This window comes from Lissotriton helveticus, chromosome 6 (genome assembly GCF_964261635.1).
Source record: "Lissotriton helveticus chromosome 6, aLisHel1.1, whole genome shotgun sequence".
In the NCBI taxonomy this organism is placed as follows: domain Eukaryota; kingdom Metazoa; phylum Chordata; class Amphibia; order Caudata; family Salamandridae; genus Lissotriton; species Lissotriton helveticus.
The window spans coordinates 704,553,874-704,574,568 of record NC_136067.1 but is presented as its reverse complement, the minus strand read 5'-3'; the positions used below and the strand labels follow the sequence as shown (position 1 = coordinate 704,574,568).

General features: G+C 42.1%; 1 long non-coding RNA gene across 1 annotated transcript in view; it reads right to left on the bottom strand.

Moving 5' to 3' along the window:
* Positions 1 to 20,695, bottom strand: part of LOC144761493 (uncharacterized) — a 1,162,967-nt gene that overhangs the window by 683,548 nt on the left and 458,724 nt on the right. Inside the window, exon 2 of the long non-coding RNA XR_013595746.1 lies at positions 9,595 to 9,676. This is a non-coding gene — a long non-coding RNA (uncharacterized LOC144761493). The remainder of the gene's footprint in view (positions 1 to 9,594; positions 9,677 to 20,695) is intronic.

The window sequence follows — 20,695 nt, the reverse complement described above, 5'->3', positions numbered from 1 at the left end:
GTTTTTGAGATGTTTAACTTATATTCAGAAAAGAGCCGGAACTTAGATGCCAGACCCTCAATTGCCGGTAATGCGGTACCAATGTCACTGGTAACGACAAAAATGTCGTCCACATATGCTAGAGCTCTATAGTCAATATGTTGCACTAGAACAGGTTTGATGTCAATGGTCTGATTTAACGTATCCCAAAAAAAATCAATGTATAAAGCAAATAACAAAGGTGAACATGGGCACCCTTGCCATGTACCGTGACTGATTGAGCACAAGCCTGAGTCTCGACCAGCTATCTAAATACAGGCTACTGGAGACAGATATAATGACTTCAATGCCTGCCACATCGCAGGGACAAAGCCCTTCAATCTTAAAACCTCCCACATATAGGGCAAGGAAACCCTGTTGAATGCCTTCTCGGTATCCAACAGGGTTATCCCCATTAAGGCGTTAGTTACTTGTGCCCAATCTATAAGTGATATTAATCGCTGCACACGATCCGTGGTATCTCCTCCAGGAATGACCCCACGTTGAAACTGTGAAACCAGATTTGCGATAACCCCCGATAGACGGGCAGCCAAAATTTTCGAATAAATTTTACTGTCAGTGTTAATTAGAGAGATGGGTCTGTAAGATGACAGGAGTAAGGTCGGTTTATCTTTTTTTTTTTAACCGTGATGATTGATTTCCGCCAGGATAATGGCACATTCCACTTTTGTGCAGCCAAGAAAGTCAACATAAGATCCTGTCTCAGCACAGAGCGGAAGGTCCGAAAAAATTCTAGTGGAATACCATCCTGCCCCGCCTCTACTTCCCCCCCAGGTGATATCTGCCTCTACTTCTATCATTTGATCGTATGTGAGTTTAGAGATTTCAGTGTCGCCACAAAAATCTGCTACTTTATCTTTAACTCCCAGGATAACCTTATCAGTATACAATTTACTATGAAAATTACTGAAAACTTCTGGGACTTCAGCTGTCTAGTCGTGGATTTGCCCATGCTCATCCTGAATATTGTTACTCCTTTTGGCCACCTCTTTTTGATGGAGTCTTTTATCCAATATTCGACCAGAGTTTTCGCCCACTTCATATATCTCAGATTTGTATACTGTGATTTGAGCTGCCAATTTTGAGGCGAAGTTCTGATATTATCTCATTTTTGAAATAGCTAGATCACTCGAAATTCGTTTGGTGTCCTGGCCATTCTTAACTGCAACCATAAATTCATTTTCTAACAGCCGAAGTTTATTCAACTCATCCTGCAATGCAACCCGTAATTTACACTGTTTATTAACAGAATAACTTAAAGTCCCCCCACGAACACCAGACTTAAAAGCATCCCATACCGTATGAGCAGAAGCAAAACCACGATTAAACTTAAAGAAATCTATAGTCCATTTGGACATTTGTTCACAATAGGCAGAGTCCAGCAGTAATTTTCATTCGAAAGTTCAAGCCCTTAGGGGTGGTCAATGACCAATTTCTAAGTCTAGCAAAATAGGATTATGGTCGGAGATTATCTTGGGTTGAATATCAATCCTTGCTGAGCTAGCAAGTTCTGCAGACACAAAAAAGTAATCTAGACGTACATGTTTTCAATGAGGTGCAGAGTAAAAGGTGTTCCCTGGGGCCCCCATTCTTTTCAACCACCATACATCTAAAAGCCCAAAGTCAATAACTAGACCCCTAGTAGCTTTAAAAACTTTACTTTTTTTCCTTCATACAAATGATCGCTTAATATGTCGACACTCCCCACATAGAATCAAGGGAGATGGCCAAGCGGTTAGCTCAATACTGCAGTTGTTCTTCATTCCAGGGTCATCTAGATTGGGGCCATAGATGTAACAAATGGTTGAGGAAAGACCTTCTATAAATAACTCAACAATTACCCACCGACCACAGAGATCCTCTTTTACCCTCTTACACTCCCCCAGCCATAGTACTGTCCAATCAAAATTGCCACCCCTCTCGTTGTTGACCCTTGACGTGTGCAACCCACAAGCTCTAAACCTAGATCCTTCAACCACCCCCTATTATTCCAAGCAATGTGAGTTTCCTGTGCGCACAACAGATCCAGCCTCATTGATTTAAGGATCTGAGCCATAATCCTTTTTTTCTTCCTATCATTGAGGCCACATATGTTCCATGAACAAACTGAAAATTTACCCATCCTCAAACAGAAGGCAATTTGCCATATCTGAAAGCCTTTGCTTTGATCCTACTAACGGACTTAATACTAATATTAATTCAAAACATTTATTAGTGAAACCTTTATTCACACAATCATTACTGCTGCTCCAATACCTCCACCTAGCTTTACTATTCCTTGCCCCACCACCCCATCCACCCTCCCCCACCACCCCAACCACTCTCCCCCTTCCCACCACAAGACCCCTCCCCACCCACCCATGCATCCACCCAAATGAGGCAAAGGGACTGTCTAGTTCCTATTAGCGATGGAGAGAAAGGATGGAGTGCCCTATACCTACGCCCTACCACCCTGATATACAAACGGAGAGCAGAATAAAAGAGGTAACAAAAAAAAGCTGTCTAATTGCCATTGCCACAGCCATCTCACTAAATTGAACCCAAAAATTCCTTTGCAGCGATCTCAGAGATAAAACACAATGTTTATCCTTAAAAATGATTTTAAGCTTTGAAGGATTTAGTAAGTAGGCTTGTGCCCCTTTTGCTTGAAATGACGGGATCAATTGATGCAGATGCCACCTCTGCTGGACTGTGGCTAGACAATAATCTGGCCGTACAACAAATTCACAGCCCTTACCCCTTTTCTTACGATCTGGTCTTGCTAAATCGTACAAAGATTCACGGAGTAGGAAATTATTTAAACGAATGAGTATGGCTCTGGGTTTGTCTACCACCCCACAAGTGCCTCTTCGTAAATGGAAAGGGAATCTGTGGACCCTCTGCAGTTCAAGTTCCCACTTCCATTGAGTCAGGTCAGAAAAAGCTTCCGAAAACAGATCAATGATAAACCAACTAATGTCTTTCCCTTCCGTTCCTTCCGGAACACCTAATAAACGCAAATTGTTCCTCCTTGATCTGTTTTCTAAATCAATTAGCTTCCAGTTTATATCAACCCGAAGAGATTGTAAAGAAGATACATCCATTTTCTGTTGACCAATTTCATCCTCAATTATGGAGATTCTGCCCACAGCTTCACACATCCTGGCCGAAATCTCCGTGCAGGTCTTAACGACACGTCGCACCGTGTTCTGGAGTTTTTACACTGCACCCTGCATCCGCAGGCCTCCTGCTTTTGTCTCTTCACCATGTGACATTATAGCCTGATATATAGTGGCCAGAGTAATATCATTCTCTATTGGTTCAGCAGGACGGGCAGACCCTCCCTGTACTCCTGCAGTGGGCCCCCTCCTATTGCTACGCCTCCCAGCAAGGGCATGTCCCAACACAGGGGAGCCGTCTTTACCAGGCCCATTACTCGCCACTGAATGAGGTAATTCCTTTACTTTTTGTACAGTATTTATTTCCCCAGAAGTAAGGAGACTGTTTTCCTCCTCATCCGGAGGAGCAGAGCTAGTCAAACTTCTATCATCTGCCAAGTCGCCTTCAATACTCTCAGTCTCTGAGTTGATAGACATATCTGACATAGAGAAAAAAATTCCACCGGAGTCCCCAGAGTAAGCTTCAGCTGTTGCATCTCTGCTGGAAATCTCACTGTTGATTGCAGACCCTTGCTTTGTTTCACCCCTCCTACCATTGCCCACACTGGAAGAAAGAAGTACCCCCTGTAAATTAAGTAGCCCTTCTGTTGGAGGCTGGGGGAGTGCCATATTTTTCACTGCAGTGTCTAAAATTTCCCTACGCATACTTCCCAGCTCACATTCCTCCATTTCTTCAATACCTGACGGCTCTTTTTGCCCAAAGATGCGCTCAGGCTTATCAAAGGCACCAACGCATTAATGACTGTTCCAAGTGTGCCAGATCCTCTATCACAGGTCTTGTCCGTTACCTGAGTAACCGTTACCCTCTTTGCTAGTTCAACAGCCGGAGTCTTACCTTTGGCTGACAGATTTTTTTTAACATGCCAGGAATCTTCATCTTGACCCCAGCATTCTCTTTACTCAAAGTAGCCCTCGGAGAGAAGCTTGCACTTTCTGGTGATGCACCCGGGGCTCCGCGGCCATCTGCATCAACTCTTTCAGAAGAAACAGGAGACTCCCCACCATGTCCAGGAGCAGGTACGGCGGCAGCTGCAGATCGAGTCTTTGGACCCTTTGGTGTGGTGCCGGCGTTCTTGGGACCCATGCCTTTCGCCTGACTCCAGCCCTGGTTTTCCATTGTGCCCTGAGTTTGTCCAGCAGCAGCCATGGCTCCCACCTGTGGAAGCTGGGAGTCCACCACGACAACGCTACTCCGAGATCCGCAGTAAGCAACCGCACACAAAACACGCCGGCGTTCTTGTTGATACAAAGGTATCAGCAGCAAAATCATTCCCAGTCGCTGTAAGACGCGTTTCCGGAGGGGAGCTTTGCTTCGCTTTTTCTTCGTCAGCTTTAACCACAGCAGAGGTGTAGAGGGGTTTAGTGGTGGAGAGCGCTCCTCTCCTTTCTCAATCGGGCATGCTCGTGTTCGCCATCTTGCCTTATTCCTGACCTTTTTTGTGGGTACAGGGCAATTTCCTGCCTCTGCCGGCCACCAACCCTGGTTCCAGAGCAGTGCTCGAACCCAAACTATATCACTTCAGTTTTTCCGGTATCAAGTTTAAGATTGTTCTGGTGCATCCAGTCCATGACATGTTCTAGATAGCTGTGGAATTTTCCCACAACAGTGTCAACGTTGAAAGAGATGGAAATGACCAGTTGGGTGTCATCAGCATATGACACTAAGGAAAAACGATGTCCTCTGGTTAACTCAGCCAGAGGTGTCAGGTAAATGTTAAAGAGTAATGGGGACACTGCTGACCCCTGGGGAACTCCACAGGGGAGGGTGAATCACTCTGATTGGTGGCTGCCCCTACATATCCTTTGTTTCCTATCTGTAGGAAAGAGGCCAGAAGACCAAGTGCCACCTCACTGACCTATTTCCTCCAGCCTTGGAATCAATACCTGATGGTTGACGGTATCGAAAGCGGCTGAAAGGTCTAGGAGGATTATTATGGTCTTGCCGCCACTGTTCAGTTGCCTTTGTATCTCCTCCGTGGCCATAATCAAGGCAGATTCAGTGGAATGATGTTGTCTGAAGCCATGTTGAGAACTGTCAAGGATGTTATTTTGCTCTATATATCCCATTAAATATTGGTTCATTGACTTCTCCTTATTTTAGCCGCTAGCGGCAGGCAGGAAATGGGCTGATAGTTTTCCATCATGTGGGGGTCCAGAGAAGGTTTTTTCAAAATTGGTCTAATACGTGCCTGCTTCCAAGAGGTGGGGAAAGTTCCTGAGCGGATAACGTTGATTAGGAGAGGGGCAAGTTCGGTACTGACTTTATTTGAAGCCAGATGACCAATCGCCGGCGGACCGGGGTCTGTTGGAGATCCAGATTTAGCTGCTAATAACAGATCATTTGTTCTTTCTGTGGAAAGAAGACAAAAACTGCTGAGCTGACTTGATGTGGACAGCCTAGCTAAGCTTGTTGACTCCTGCATACTAATGTTGTAGGGACTCAGAGTTTTATCTTCCAGTTCGTCATAAATCAGTTGTATTTTTCTCTGGTAGAAACTTGCCATCTGGGTGCAGAAATTCTGATCAGGTACAAATTGGTTTTCTAAGTTTAGCCTGAATAATGCTGTTACCATCTTAAAGAGCTCTCTTGAGGAGCTTTTAGCCCCCTCTATTTTGCTAGTGAAATACATTTTGTTTTGCATTAATGATGGCTCGCTTGTATTGTTCTAGGGCAAGTTTGTAGGGCAGTTTACTCTGTTTGCTGTAGTCAGCTCTCCAAGACCTCTCCATGTGCCTGCACCTAATTTTAAAGGCTTTAAGGTCAAGATTATACCGGGGGGCAGAGGCCCTTTTTCGCTGTTGTGTTTGATCTAAGCGGAGCTGTCTGGTCAATAGCTGCTTGAATCCAACCGTCAATGGTATCAACTGCCTCATTAACATTCACCCCTGGGGACGGTGGGCTAATGTCTAACCACTCTATTAGCTCATCTTTCCCGATTTTATGCCACACCCTAGATTTAACCTGAGGCAGGGCCTGAGGCTGAAGACTGTCACTCTCCTTGTAGGTAAGTTTGAAAGAGATGACACTGTGATCCGACCAAGTTACTGGAAATATTTTACCAACTTATATATTGGGGTGGTTGGTAAAGATACCATCGAGAGAGTGTTGGGCCTTAAGTGTAGGTTCAGAGACTAGTTGTGTCAGCCCAAAACCTTCTATCCACTAAGCATAACTTTCCACAAGTTACAAACGGCTGCCTACCATGGTCTTCTCTCATACATAAGGATATCCTCTACTACAGTGGTTCTAAACCAGGGACCCCCCTTTAATCAATATTGGAATCAAGGGACCCCCACGAATCATTAATGGAAGCCAGGGAAACTGGCTCAAAAGATTTCGATAATATGATACTCAAACCAATACAGAAAAATACAGAAACAAGTATTCATCAAACAAATACACAAACTATTAAATGTTTTATCTAATTCACAGGGACAAAATTGTAAATTTTCCTTTCAGTGGAACAGGTAGAGCTTTTCTAAATTCAACTGAGGCCGCCCATTGCCCATACTGCATTCTATTTGATGTATTTGGATTGCTCCCACCAACTTTGCTTTTAGACTCCAATTTCAAATCCATTCACATTTATGGAATCTGATAACGTTATAAAGTTTTCTAAACAGTCACTGGCCGCCTGAGTAGGCGTCCTAGATACTTATGGGTCCGAGAACCACAGTCTAAGAACCACTGCTCTACTATATCATTCTCCACTCAGTGCTATTGCTTGCAGGATTACATCACTCTATTTTCCAAAATTGAAGTAAATATTGTTTCTCAAACACTCAAAACCACCTTGAAGAAGTGAACAAAATATACTTTAAGGAACCCACATTCCTCGGCAGTAAAACATTATTCTAAAATTAATGAAAATATTCAGGTCCTGATTGGGTGTGAAACCCCAAATATATGCATTAACTGTATCCCACAATCTCGAAGTTCATTATCGGTTGCGCCACTTGTCGATTCTAACAGCAACATGATCATGTCTTGAAGTGTTTTAATAGGATTGGATGAGCCACCAGGATTTTCATCCGAGAATGATGTATCATAACTTTGCATATCACTGCTGGTGCCAGAAATAAGTGACATTTAATTATGCATTGGCACTCATGTTAGCCGCAGATCTCTGTTCAACTTATCTCTTCAGCATACACTAAAATGAGGCCATCTTCTCCCTTGAATTTTCAGTTTTTTTGGATCAATTTGTACTTTGTTTTGAAAAACAATGACAGTTGTCAGAAGGCAGGTATTCTGCTCGGCTAAGGATGTGGCATTTATTTTTACTCATTAGAGCGCCGGTGTCAAAGATGTGTGCCTGAGATGAAAGATTGCTCAAATCATGATGTTGAATTTGGAACATTGAGCACTGGTTGTAGAAGAGACATTTTGAGCAACTGAAATGTGTTCTTGGCTGGCCTCTTGGTGTAAAGCATGACATCTGCTGCCTGTTTTCAGTGAAAAACACTGTGAAGCACAGATTTTCATCAAATTATTTTTTATAAAATATGGGGTTTAGCAGATGCCATGACATTTTAAACATTAATCATCTGTGGCATCACTCAATATGAGAAATGCAAAAAAAAAAGACATGGCACTATATGGTGTATTGTTTCTGCATCAGTCTCACCTTCCAATACAATTCCAACAGTCTTCCCGTACACAAGCTCTCACACACCCTATGCTACAGTGTAAATATTCCAAATTTAAGGGAAGAAGTGGCACAGCAAAACTGAGCATAAAGTACGATGTGAAAACTAGCCTTGAAATTGTCCAGTTAGTGACAAATTCTCCTAAAATGGACTTAGATCCCGCCAAAATCCAGAGGAAATAAATTGACAGTCCAGCCCTGTGAGGGATCACTTAGACTTGGAACTCACTCAATCTAAGGAGTGTTTGGGAGGTCTAGCGATATTTGGCACATAACTTATGGACATGGCTTTTCTTCATAAACACACACACTCGCTCACACTACCAAACACTGCAAATGTTTCAACTCAAAGGGAAGAGGTTGTGCAGGAAATAATCAGCCTAAGATAGGAAATTAAAATTAATCTTGAAATATTTAATTTTGGGTCAAATGCCCTTATGTTGGACTTTCAGGAGTGCTAATGGCTTGTTTTAAGAGTGTAAATTCTCAACTGACACGACCGGAGTTTAATTTTATGTGAGAAAAACTCTCCTCACTGAGTCAAGAAGTGAGTACGAAAGGACGGGGTCTCATTGGAAAGTTAACACCCACACATTTCCATCTTGGTAATAGTCGTCAGAGCAATACCCTTGTCAAGGGCACGAAACATTCTGTTTCCAGGGTGAGAATTAAAAGGGAACCCTCCAAAAATAGTAGGTATTTCCAGGCACATGCATCAAAGCCAATTGCATTCGCAAACGGTGCGAATCGCAATTTTCGGCCATTTGCGAATGCAATTGACTAATTTGGAATGCATCATGCATTTCGCAATTTTAGGAATCGTAACCATGTTGCGATTTCTAAAATTGCGATTGCATTTAAGAAATCGCAATTTCAGATTATTAAATGCAATGCATGATCCTTTTTTAATTGCGAATTCACATTTTGGAAGTGGTAAAATAGCATGAAGTTGACATTCATGCTAATTTACCGAAAACTTTCAAATATGCACAAATTGTATTTTTGAAAGTATTAATTTACACACACACATGCCCTTGTGGCATGTGTGTGTGTAAATTGCATTTGAAGTTACATTTCAGGGGTGCAGGGAGGGGTTCTTTGGACCCCCCCTGCACCCTTGAAATTGCATTCACATCTTGCGAATCGCAATTTGAAATTCGCAAAATGTGAATGCCTTCCCATTCATTCCTATGGGCCTTTTGGCCCATAGGAATCAATGGGAAGGGTTTTCCTTAATTGCGATTCGCAAATTGTGAATCGCAATTAAGGAAAAATACCGAATCGCAAAAAAAATGCGAATTTTTCGTGCATTGCAGTTTGCGATTTCTAAATTGCGATTCCTTAATTTTTGCAATTTAGGAATCGCAAACGGGTACAACGATGCATGTGGCCGGTGGCATCCATAGGAAAAACGTGTTGCTCATAGAGAAAAAGAAAAATGCAATTTTGGCAAAATACACACACATTAATGAACATTTGCAACATTGATATGTTTGCAAATACTTACAAATGTAAGTACGTGTGAATACCTGCAACTGTTGCAGTTACCATGGTTGTTCTGAAATGTTTTGTGAAATCCAAAAACTATAGTGCAAGCATATGTACAAACATGTGGGAGTAAATGTAAAATATTTCTTCAATACTCAGATCCTTTAGGCTATAGATATTTCATTGTACAATTAAATGAACCGAATATTTAATAGACATAAATATACTTTCAGGTAAACAATGTAAAGGAAAATGCTTACCTTATCGTGGCCTGCTGCGAACAGATGAGTTTTCAAAACAGGAGAATCATTCCTCTATATTTATGTCACTTGCAGCTAAATCCTGAAACGAAAACAAACACATGAATTTGATTTTAGGAAAGAACAAAGACAAACGGCACAGAGACACTGGGCACGAATCACAAAGTAGTGGTAATGTTTGGGATTTATGCACACACACACACACACACTGTAGAAGTGCATATTTAACCACTATCAGAATATTTATAAGTCCTTCAGTAAGGTATGACTTTCTGTTTTCCCTAACTGAGCGTGTTTAGAACCACCATCTTGCAGAGATTTTTTTAATATATTTTTACTTTTCAGGGGAAATATTTTAGCATGAAAGGATCTCCTTTTGTACAACCACCATGCGAAAACAGAAATATTCATAACTTTTCCACAATTTCATACCCACTGACGTTTAGTGAAAGGACACATTTATGTGGCAAAGGCATTACAAAGGTTTGCGAATAACCTAAAGGTTATGACTTTGAGGGTATTCACCTTATGTGTATTTACATTTATCTATCTTCTTCTCTGGCCCCCCTACCCAAGGAAATGCCCATGTCTACTTAACTATGTGACATTTAGGAATGTGGGTGCTTGGCAAACATTGTGCAAAGTCTGCACTCAGACTGGCACCATTGCATGAATAATTTAGCTATTTCATGCTTCGCAAATGCCATTATGTGAAAATCTCTACCACATAATAAAGAAACAATCTTGAAACAATGACCAAGAAAGGCATAACCACAAATGCTAGGGTGGGATTCCAGGGTGCCGGGGGGGATTACCTTGAAATAAAAGGAGCAATGGTGACAAACGGAATGTAGACGATCTAGTAAGGGTTTGTTAGACCTGGCACCATTGGCGTGGGTCTCCCTTCCATTTTTCGCTGTTGTCTCCTCTGTCTTTGCTGGTATTAGGTGCTCCGGGCACTGTGCCACTGTCATTCAGTGCCACAGCTCAAATGTTCCCTGTGTAACTATGACTGTGAATTGGTATATCCCTGATTGGATTACTTGGTTTACCTGTTAGTCCCTAGTTGTGTGGCCTGTGTGTGCCCAGGGCTGGTGACCTAAATGCTGCTGGTGGGCCTGCAGCGCTGGTTTGCGCCACCCACAGAAGCAGCTTGTAAAGTGTTCCTCAGACCTGCCACTGCAGTGTCTGCATGCAGTCTAGAACTGCCATCTTGGCTGTGAAGTGCCCACACTTCCCAACCCCTGAACCTTCCCTTAGCCTCATGTCAGTCACCCCTATGGTAGGTGCATTGTGTGTGTAAGGTAGGACATAGCTTGGTATGTGTACATGTCCTGGTAGTGAATCAACTTCCATTTTGTTTTCACTGCTGCAAGGCTACCTGTTCTCCATAGGCTAGAATGGGCAGACTGGCTATTACATCTTATAGTCCTGTATGACTCAGGGAACATGGTAGAAATTCGAGTTTAGTATGCCTGAACTCAGAATGATAAAATACATCTTTTAGTAAACTTGGTTTTAACATTCTGTGTTTGAAAATACCACTTTTAGAAAGTAGGTATTTTCTTGCCTAAGCCTCCAGGGTGCTCTGCTGTTATGTGTATTGGCTGTCTGGGTTTAGAGGGGCAAGGCAGGCTGAGTCAGACCTGGGTTGAATAGAGAGATCTGCATTGAGTACTGGGGAGGGGTAGCTCCTTGACCTGAATAAGGCTGTACCTGGCAAGGTGAATGCTGGCTCCACCTCCTACTGTGCCTCTGATGGCAGACACCCTCTTTCTGAAAGGAAGGCTGCAGCCTGGTAAACAAAGTGCTCCAGGCCTGAGCAGAACTGTTTCTGGCTGGGTTCAGTGGCTAGAGACTTTTGAGAACAAAGACTTTTGGGGAATAAATATCTGTGCCCAAACCCCTGATTTTGGTATTGCTCCTGGATGTCAAGAGGAACCTCTGTCCGTGTTACTGAAGGAATCTGCAAGGACTGTCCTTGTGCTTGAGTGATGTTTCTTGGATTAGCCTGCAGTAGTTCCCCTTGGACTTGGAAGAAGAGGAAAATGGACTTTTGAGAGACTTTTATTTTGCTAAGCAATCACCCAAGGGCTAGAAGAGAGCTAGCCTCCTGCTGGAGTCACAGGCACACCTGACTCCCACAGCAGCCTCCTGATTCCTCCCAGCGAGGATTTCTATCTTCAGGTGAGGCTCCTGTGAGTTCCAGGGGCTCTAGTTCTACTACAGAGAAGAGAGTGCTGAAATCGTCGCTAAAGCCCGTTTGCGAGCCGCAGCAACTGAAGAGCGTAAGATAAATCTTTGCGCTGCTGCTGCCAAGCGCTCGCAAACCAAAGATCATCGCATTGCACACGTGCGGGCCCAAAGTGCTCGCTAACCCCGGAGATCATCGCATCGCACGTTTGCTGGCTTGTCGAACGCTCTCTAAACCCGGATCATTGCATCGGGATCATCGTATCACGACATCGAAGCAGGTGCCGTACGTCCGCCATTTTCCTCGCATCGCACCCGGATTGCCGCTCCCTCGCGGGGCACCATTTTCTTTCGTCGCAACAGGATCGCACACGCAGCAGGATCTGCGCATCATCCTCCCTTGCGGCAAGGATTTAACGAATCGCCGGCCTAGCGTGAAGAAGTCTGTCACTTTGTCCCGCACACACTTGCAAACCGGAGCATCATCCTCCCTTGCTGCAAGAATTCAATGCATCGCCGGCCTAGCTTGGGGAAAATCATCGCTGCAGCTCGTTTGCGACATTTTGCTTGTTTTGCTACGAAATGCAGGTACTTTGTAAGGGTCGCAGAGACCCCTGCTTTGAACTGAACCCCTATTTGAACACCTTGAACTCTTTTTTCCAGCTCTTCAGGAGTACCCCCCTTTTTCAGTACTGTGGCTTTTTATCGTTATTGGTCTTGTGTTAAGTCTATATATAAAGATCCTTATTTTTTTTAAATCTCCTTATGTCGTGTCCCTTTGTAGTGTCCTTCACTGTGTGACCGTGTATGATCATAAATGCTTTACGCACTGCCTCTGAGATAAGCCTAGCTGCTCATGCTACGTTACCACAGGGTTGAGCAGGGGTTATCAAAGGGTGTAGCCTCCTTACTCTGAATTAGGAAGAAGGGTCCCTACTTGGACTGTGGCCAGCCACTGCCAACTAGAGACCCCAATTTCTAACAGGGTTTCTATAGAAAACTGGAGGATTAGTAGTATGTGAGAGTATTCCCCCGCAGCTATTAATAGTACTACAATCACTAATCGGTCCAGCTTAACTTAGGAGACAGGTAGGTGTACCACATTTAATACAAACAATACATTAAATAAGTGAAAACACACAAACAATAAAAATCCAACACCAATTTGTAAACACAGACAATATTTCTATCTTCAAAACAACACCAAAACGACAAAAATCCAATGGAGGCAACCAGAGATATGAATTTCTAAATGGTTAGGTAAAAATAATGCCAAATGACACAAAGTGACAACTGAGGATATCTGATCATGTGGACCGGGACAAATTCATAAGTTTAGGCCAAACGTAATGGAGTGTAGGCCTGGCACTAGACCATGTTAGGCTTGCTGAGTATTGTCCTTATGTTTTTGGTGTGCGGTCTGCGTGGCAATGCTTTTTAGGCTTCCCTTCTTCCTGCGTTGGTTCAGAGGTGCTGTGAGGGCTGTGATGGGAGGTCCTGTTTCGTGTTGCGTCATGCTGTGTTGGTTCGGATGAAACTAGGCAGTGGAGCTATGCGAGGCTTTGTGCGAACTTGTGTTGTTTTTAATGAAGCTGTGTGGTGATGCTTTGCGTCATCTTGCTTCGGTTCTGTTTAATCTGGCAGCTGAGCAGCGAGGATTCCTGTTGGTTTGTCTTGGTTGCAATGAGGCTGCCAGCTTGGTTCTTAGTTCCTTTTGGAAGATAGGTGTCCTCTAGCACTAAACAAGGGTTTAGTGGCTCTAGATTGCCAGGACTCAATCTCCCATAATTCACTTGTGCAGTCCAGGACAAGTCCAGTTAGTAATATGCTTCTTCGCATATGGAGATACTAATAAAATGCATCTACCTTGCAAGAGAAGAAACATATCCCAATAAATTGGACAAAGTAGAACACCCAGACAGGCACACTGAATGTATACTTTATGACATTTCCCAGAAACCAAGAACTTGAGCCACATCCACACCATTGAATCTCAAAAGTCAAGTTGGATAAACTTAATTTAGGCAGATGGCTGGTCTCAGGTGGGCTCACAAGATGCTGAGTCTTCTGGGATTAGTTTTAACTTCAAGTTATTGGCAAACGCAATGTGCAGCAGCAGACAGAATATCTTTGTAGGGTGTGAAGTCAACAATCATTCAAGTAATGTATATGTCTCAAAGAAACAGTCTGGGGGCTATGTCATGCTGGGGTTTTGTGGCGCCTGTTTTATGCGCATGCAGGGCGTAACGTGTATTCAATTAACCTGATATTTCTTTGAGCTAGTGCTTTGTGGTCAGAAAGTGTAGCTCAGAAGCAGTGAGCAGAGTCTGCCTCTTTTTGTTTCTGAGCTGGCTGTCTTAAAATAAAGCTTCAACAGAGTGAAACATTGGCTTAAATGACCACCGTATGCCCTGCAGGTGCATACACAAGCTCTCAGCTCTGCGCTACGCCACAACAGCTTATCATGGAATGGCCCCAGATGGTCCAAAATATTGAGAATGCTTGATGCCTGGATGTTGATACTCTGGATTCTTGATGGTAGTAATACATATTGGACTCCCTTCGCAGACTGGCACAATTTATTCCATCATTTCCTTTCAGATATTTCTTTGAGAGTTCATATGGGGAGCTTAAATAAACCCAGATAACATTCACAACCTTCTTAGTCTTTATTGGATTCTCAATATCTTGATGCACATTTCAGGTGATTAAGACCCAAGTGATTATAACAGAATGTCATGAGAAACTAACTCACGAGGTTTCTTCGAAGAAGAATTGTATGGTTTTTATGGTGTAATTGATTTGATCTATAAATTGACAAAGTGTACATGATCTTTATTAAATCAAACATTATAGTTTCTAACTGTTCTAAGGAGTTTTGCTGATGAACCCAGCAGCGCGAAATGTATTGCAAAACCACGATGAATTACGATAAAATGTTAAATACCAACAAATTGGAAAGTTTTGCATCAACATACTGAATATGGAAGAAAGACTGAACTTTTTGAATGTTATTAGAGTTTACTTATGCAGCGCATTATGAATCTCAAAGAGTCACCTAAAAGGAAAACTTAGAATAACTTGTGCCAGTAGAAGGGACTGCAGTAAGAGTGTGAAGGATGTTTGAGTGCCACATGTCAGGCCACTACATCTATGCACTGGAAATTACACCAAAAATCACTCAATTCAGAATGTTGCCAGAGGACACTTTGGGGCAGATTTATGTTGGGGTTGCGCCTCGTTTACGCCGCCGTTGCGTGACGCAACGGTGCAGAAACGTGGCGCATCCCTGCAACCTATTTACAACGTGACGCATCTAGGCAGATGCGTCACGTTGTAAAGCCCTGCGCCACATGAAACCTGCGTCAGGTTTCATGTGGGCGTTCTGTCGCAGGGTGGGCGTTCCCTCATAGGAAAGCCCCGTAAAACTGACGCAGTGAAATCTACAAGATTTCACTGAGTCAGTTTTACGACGCTGCTGCGTCAAATCCTTACGCCTGCTTGAAGCAGGCGTAAGGAGTGACGCACCACGTTACGTATGGGTGGCCTCTGTACATTGCGGGAGTTGCATCGCACTTGCGATGCTACTCCAGCAATGCGCCACCCGTACACCACAAGATGCGTCACGCATCTGCCCTTCCTTGCACCATGGTGCGCCGCATTGTAAATGCGGCGCATCTGTGGTGCCGCAAGGAGGGAATTGCGTGACGCATCAGTTCTGGCGCATCCCTGCTGATTTGCAGAGATGCGCCAGAACTCATAAATCTGCCCCTTTGTGCCTGATTCACAAAGGCATACTTACACCTTTGTGTAGGTTGCGGCCGTGGCCGGTAGGGGAGTACCTGCCGGGGCGGTCACGTGGGGAGGGGGAGGGGCAGGGTGGGGGTTAGTAATGTATGGATAACGGAGGTTTGCAGGTAAGTAAACATATAAATAAATCAAACGAATTTCGTTGTGTGCACTGCATTCCCTAATGCAATGCAGTGCGCGCAACAAAATTTGTTTGATTTATTTAAATGTTTACTTACCTGCAAACCTCCATTATCAATACATTACTAACCCCCACCATGCCCATCCCCCCCCACATCACCGCCCCGGTAGGTACTCCCCTACCGACCGCAGCTGGTAGGTTGGCGTTTGTTTGTTGTTCACAAAGGGATTTACGAGTAGTATCTTTATAAGTGTGGAGTCTCCGCACAAGAAGGGTAGGTCTTTTTACGTGCAGAGTCCCCGCTCCCGTACAGACACTACTCGTAAATCCCTTTGTGAATAGCACACAAACGTAAACTTACAAGGAAGTGTTGTGAATTAGGTTCTCAAATTTTCTTTCATGACTCTTACGTTTGAGGGATAGCTCTGCGTGATATTGCGGAATCTCTACAAATGTTGATTTTTCCATCCTGCTCATCCTTGGTCATACTATATGCAGACATGTGTCGGTATGCACTGGATTAGGTACAAACAAACAAAATATTGTAAGCAACATACATTTTACAATTCATAATGCAGATCATAGGATGACTGGTTACTGGAAGAGGCAATTGGAAGCTTGGTTAGATGATCATGAGTGACAGTTTACAGTGAAGAGCGGACAAGCACCATTTTGAGGCTCAGAGAGACAGGCTGGGATATAAGGGGAGTGGGAACTTTGTGGCTGAGTTGGGGGGGGTCGGGGGGCTGTGTGTGAAATAGTAGGAGTAAAAACCCATTCACTAATAATCTGCTTGAAAGAGGAATGATGGAAAAATGAAAGGTAGCGGATGATCTATGTATAGGAAGATGCTTTATACATTTTAGCAAATTATCAATGGCAGCATACACAGATTCATTGATCCTTCTTTGTTGGTATAGTATGTGGAAAATGTGAGGGGCTAGAGTCTAGCTTGCTAGGATTGTCACGAGGGAGGAAAATTATTCATGAGTTTTTCTGAACTGCTTGTGAAATCGATCCATTTTCAGCCAATTTATTTGAAATTTGTGCTGTAAAATGCACCAGTTGGCTTGTTTTTTAATAAAAGTGTTCTTTGTGCAACATTGATTTCCCAGTTCACCTAAGCTCTTCTTAAGCGTGAGGCCTTGGTCTCTTGTTGCAGGGTGTTGCAGCCCCACACTATGGGCTCACCATCTGTGAGCAAGTGTATGCTGTATCCACTCAGGAAGATTACTGGAGTAGTCAAACAACTGAGCTTCTTCTGTGCAGGAACACTACTTGATAGGGTACAGCTGATGACTAAATACAAAAAGACTGAGAATAGAATGTATGGTAGTGACTAAGAAAGAATAACAATAATGCCTAAAGAAGCAGGATGATATGCATCAGTTAAAGGCTAACTCCAAGTGTAATTTAAATGATGCAGGTATGATTTACATAATTTCGGGAATTTTGAATTATGCTTATTATGCAAAATTACTAAAACTACTCCATGTCATGCAATTACAGACCAACGCTAAAACCTTACTACAAGAACTCACTAATAACATGACTGGCCGGAACATGAGTGGCTGTTTCTTGCCTCGCCTGTGTTTTTTGTGCTATTTCGCAACTGTAATGGGTCCTTGTATCAACAATTGACGTGAGGACACATGTCTTAAATATAGTGCTAAATGATGGATCCGCATTTCATAAAAATTTTCAGAAAATTTGCAAAAGCAAATTGTGCACATTTTACACACCTTTATTAATGATCCTCCATGAAAGTCCTCCAGTATTCCCATGTTCCAACCGACTAAGGTACCTTGCGTCTTTTGGTTCCTATTTTGTTTTTTTTTAACTAAAGTATTGCAAAATAATTCAGTACCATGGAATTACCATCTCTTGCACTGGATAATAAACATAGAGAAATTCTAAACAAGCATTTGCAATGCAATAGGTCTCGCATTACTGAAAGTTTGAGCTATTGGCGTTGCAATATTGTTTGCAACAGCAATAGCTCAAACTTTCAGTAATGCAAGACCTATTGCATTGCAAATGCTTGTTCTTGATTGGTTATACTTTTATGACCCATTGAATCCACGCAAAATACTAACCTTTTGACTGCGGAAAATTGGCCATACTAGCAGATTTTACATAGTCTGACTGTTTATTTAAGTGAGCAAATCTCGACAGATCCAGAATCTATGAGAAAGAGCCTTCGAAATTGCAACCACAGATGTCTTCATGTTTTTAATATCACTTTGAGGTTCAAAAACATCAGACTGTTGATACTGCTATATATTTCTACCGCTGAATTGCATATATAAATATATAAATTAATATTTTGTAGCTTGGAGAACTCATCAAAGCACTTTTAGTAAAGAGTTGAAGTGTAAAGAAACACTTAACAAGAAGATGGAGTATTACATCTTCAAAATTTCCGGAGTTTACTTATAATTAGTTTTATTATCTTGGAGAATATTTTCATTTGTAGTTGCATGAATGTCACAGGAACTAAATAAAAAAAACACATGTTGAAAAACATCACCAAATATAGATGTGCCTAAGATAAATGTTGAATAATGATATCTCACTCCTATCCTGAACTCTACACATATTTGTGTTTAATGATTTGACCAACAAAAAGATATGTTCACAGTGATATTCCAAATGAGGGAAACCAAGCCTAAACATGTTGTCCTCTAAGAAAACCCTTAAGACAAATGGTAAATAGTCAGTCATCTTTTCTTTTCTTTAAAGCAGTACATAGCCATACGGCTGACTTGTAACAAAAAAAAAATCCTAGAGATTCTCTCCTGCAGTCCTGTCTGTTGTTGTTAAATCAGGAGAGTGGAGTTACACAGCTTTGCAAGATCTATCATAATACCAATTATCGTGAGGCACAAGAGGTATTACAGAAAAATACTTGTTTTCATTTAGAGAATTGGAAGTTCACTCAGAATTCAAACTTTTCATAATCAAATAGCTTTCATTTGAGCAAATCTGTATGTAGTACTCTCCTTTAGCACAACTGGTGGGCAGTACTCAGCCCTATAGCAGGTAACAGAAATACAAAGTATAATTTTAATTGATCAGGTTTGCTACTATGAATTAAACGGTTTAATAGAAAGTAAGCACACCACTTTATTCCAAAGATGTTAAAAAAAGGCACTCTTTAGTATGACACTGAGAATGAAAAAGAATGCACGTCACTATTGTTCAGGTTTGTTTTTAAGTGGCTAGCTGTGTTAATGGTTGTGTGGCAGTGAGATCAGCAGTCTAAACATATAAACACTGCATAATCAGGACAGTAAAAAATCCGCTCTATGGAAAAAGTCAAATGGCATTAGGCTGAAAGCTAAGTTCAATGCATTTTACAAAGTAAAGCTACAGGAGGTTCGGTCCTCTTCGCTGATGCTCCCGTCCTTTTCAATTGAGCATTAGATCTAGTCAAAACCGATCACATGTGAGTAGCATCAGAAAACGTTAATCAAAGACAACCTAATGCCTCTACTGACTGACCTTCGAAGGTTCTGCCAAACTGCTATGAGTCAATGTCAACTGATGACAGTAGATCTTCAGCTAATCAATGGCTCTAAAAATGACGATGAATTTTTCTCACAGGACAGCTCTTTTACCATCAATACATGTGAAGAATGAAAAGCTCATTTTTGTAGTTTCTTAATCAGCTCATAAGCAAAGCAGTTACTTGGAAACAGAGGTCACCTTGCTAAGGAGACAGTCTGCCTTTTGCATGTTCTTTTAATAGCATAGTGTAGTAAAAAATATATCTTGCAATGACTGTGTCAGAAGGCTGTACAATGTGACAGGCAATAATGTAAGAATTTTAGCGGACTTCCGTGATGAAGGACTGCGTTACAAACAATATTATCTGTGGATATTCCAAACAAAATACACAAACTATAACAATGCAAAACGTGTAAGCATGATGTGAGACAGGCTGCATCATAGGGAGGATTTAAAGTGACTGGTCTCACCTGCCAGGTTGGGTGTTGTCCATTTTAAAACAAGTTTGGAATGCTTAAAAATTGCAATAACTAATATGACTTGAAAGAACTTTATTCAGGTTGTGCACCATATAAATCATGCTAAATCAACAGTGATAAACAAGCATTGTGCTTTTAAAGCCAATAAAAATAAGATGGTGGCACACATTCACTATTGGAAAATCATAGTTTCTTTCATGGTGTCTCACTTTATTGGTGCATCTCTCATAAAAAATATTAGATTTGTATAAACCTTACCATCGTCATGCTCTTATGAAGAGAGTAAACTCACTCCAGACAGCTGCAGATGAGCCCTGCTCCAGATCTGAGTAACAACTTTGCATCAGTTTTGAAAATGAACTAATACCACACGTTATTCATACCCAAAAGAACCAATAGCTTTCACCACTGGTGACTACCTGAAGGGTCATGGCACAGGCAGTTGGGCCAGAGAACAGAATATTAAACTTTTACGTAAGTACAAGCCATGGGCATTGTCTAACAGTGATGAGGCAAAAAACTCCAAAGGTGAAAGGGCTAGTGACTAAGAATCCATGATGTTAACTGCACTATCTGACAAACTATTCAGCATAGTTCACACATTCTTGTTGTAAATTGTGCATAAAAGCAATGAGCAAGAAGGTTATATATTCAAGATTAGAATAAGAATGCCTACATCAGCCATGCTTCTGGGAACATATACTAAGGAACAGTCACATTAATGAATTTTGATTAATCAAATTCCTCAACGAGGATAACTATGGGCATGCCAACAGTCTTTTCAACTGCCCGTCAATAATAACCTCTGAGGCGGAAGCCGGAGGCATAAATTGCTCGTTTTTTTTTTTTTAAACTTGTATAATTTGCTGTAACTGATTTTAATACTTATTGACCTCACCCTGAGCTCTTATTCAGGCTTATCGCCAAGCAGGCACCCCACAATCAGCGGAGCTAGCGCTGCTTCGTGGGACAGTTGTCTTGACGGCCG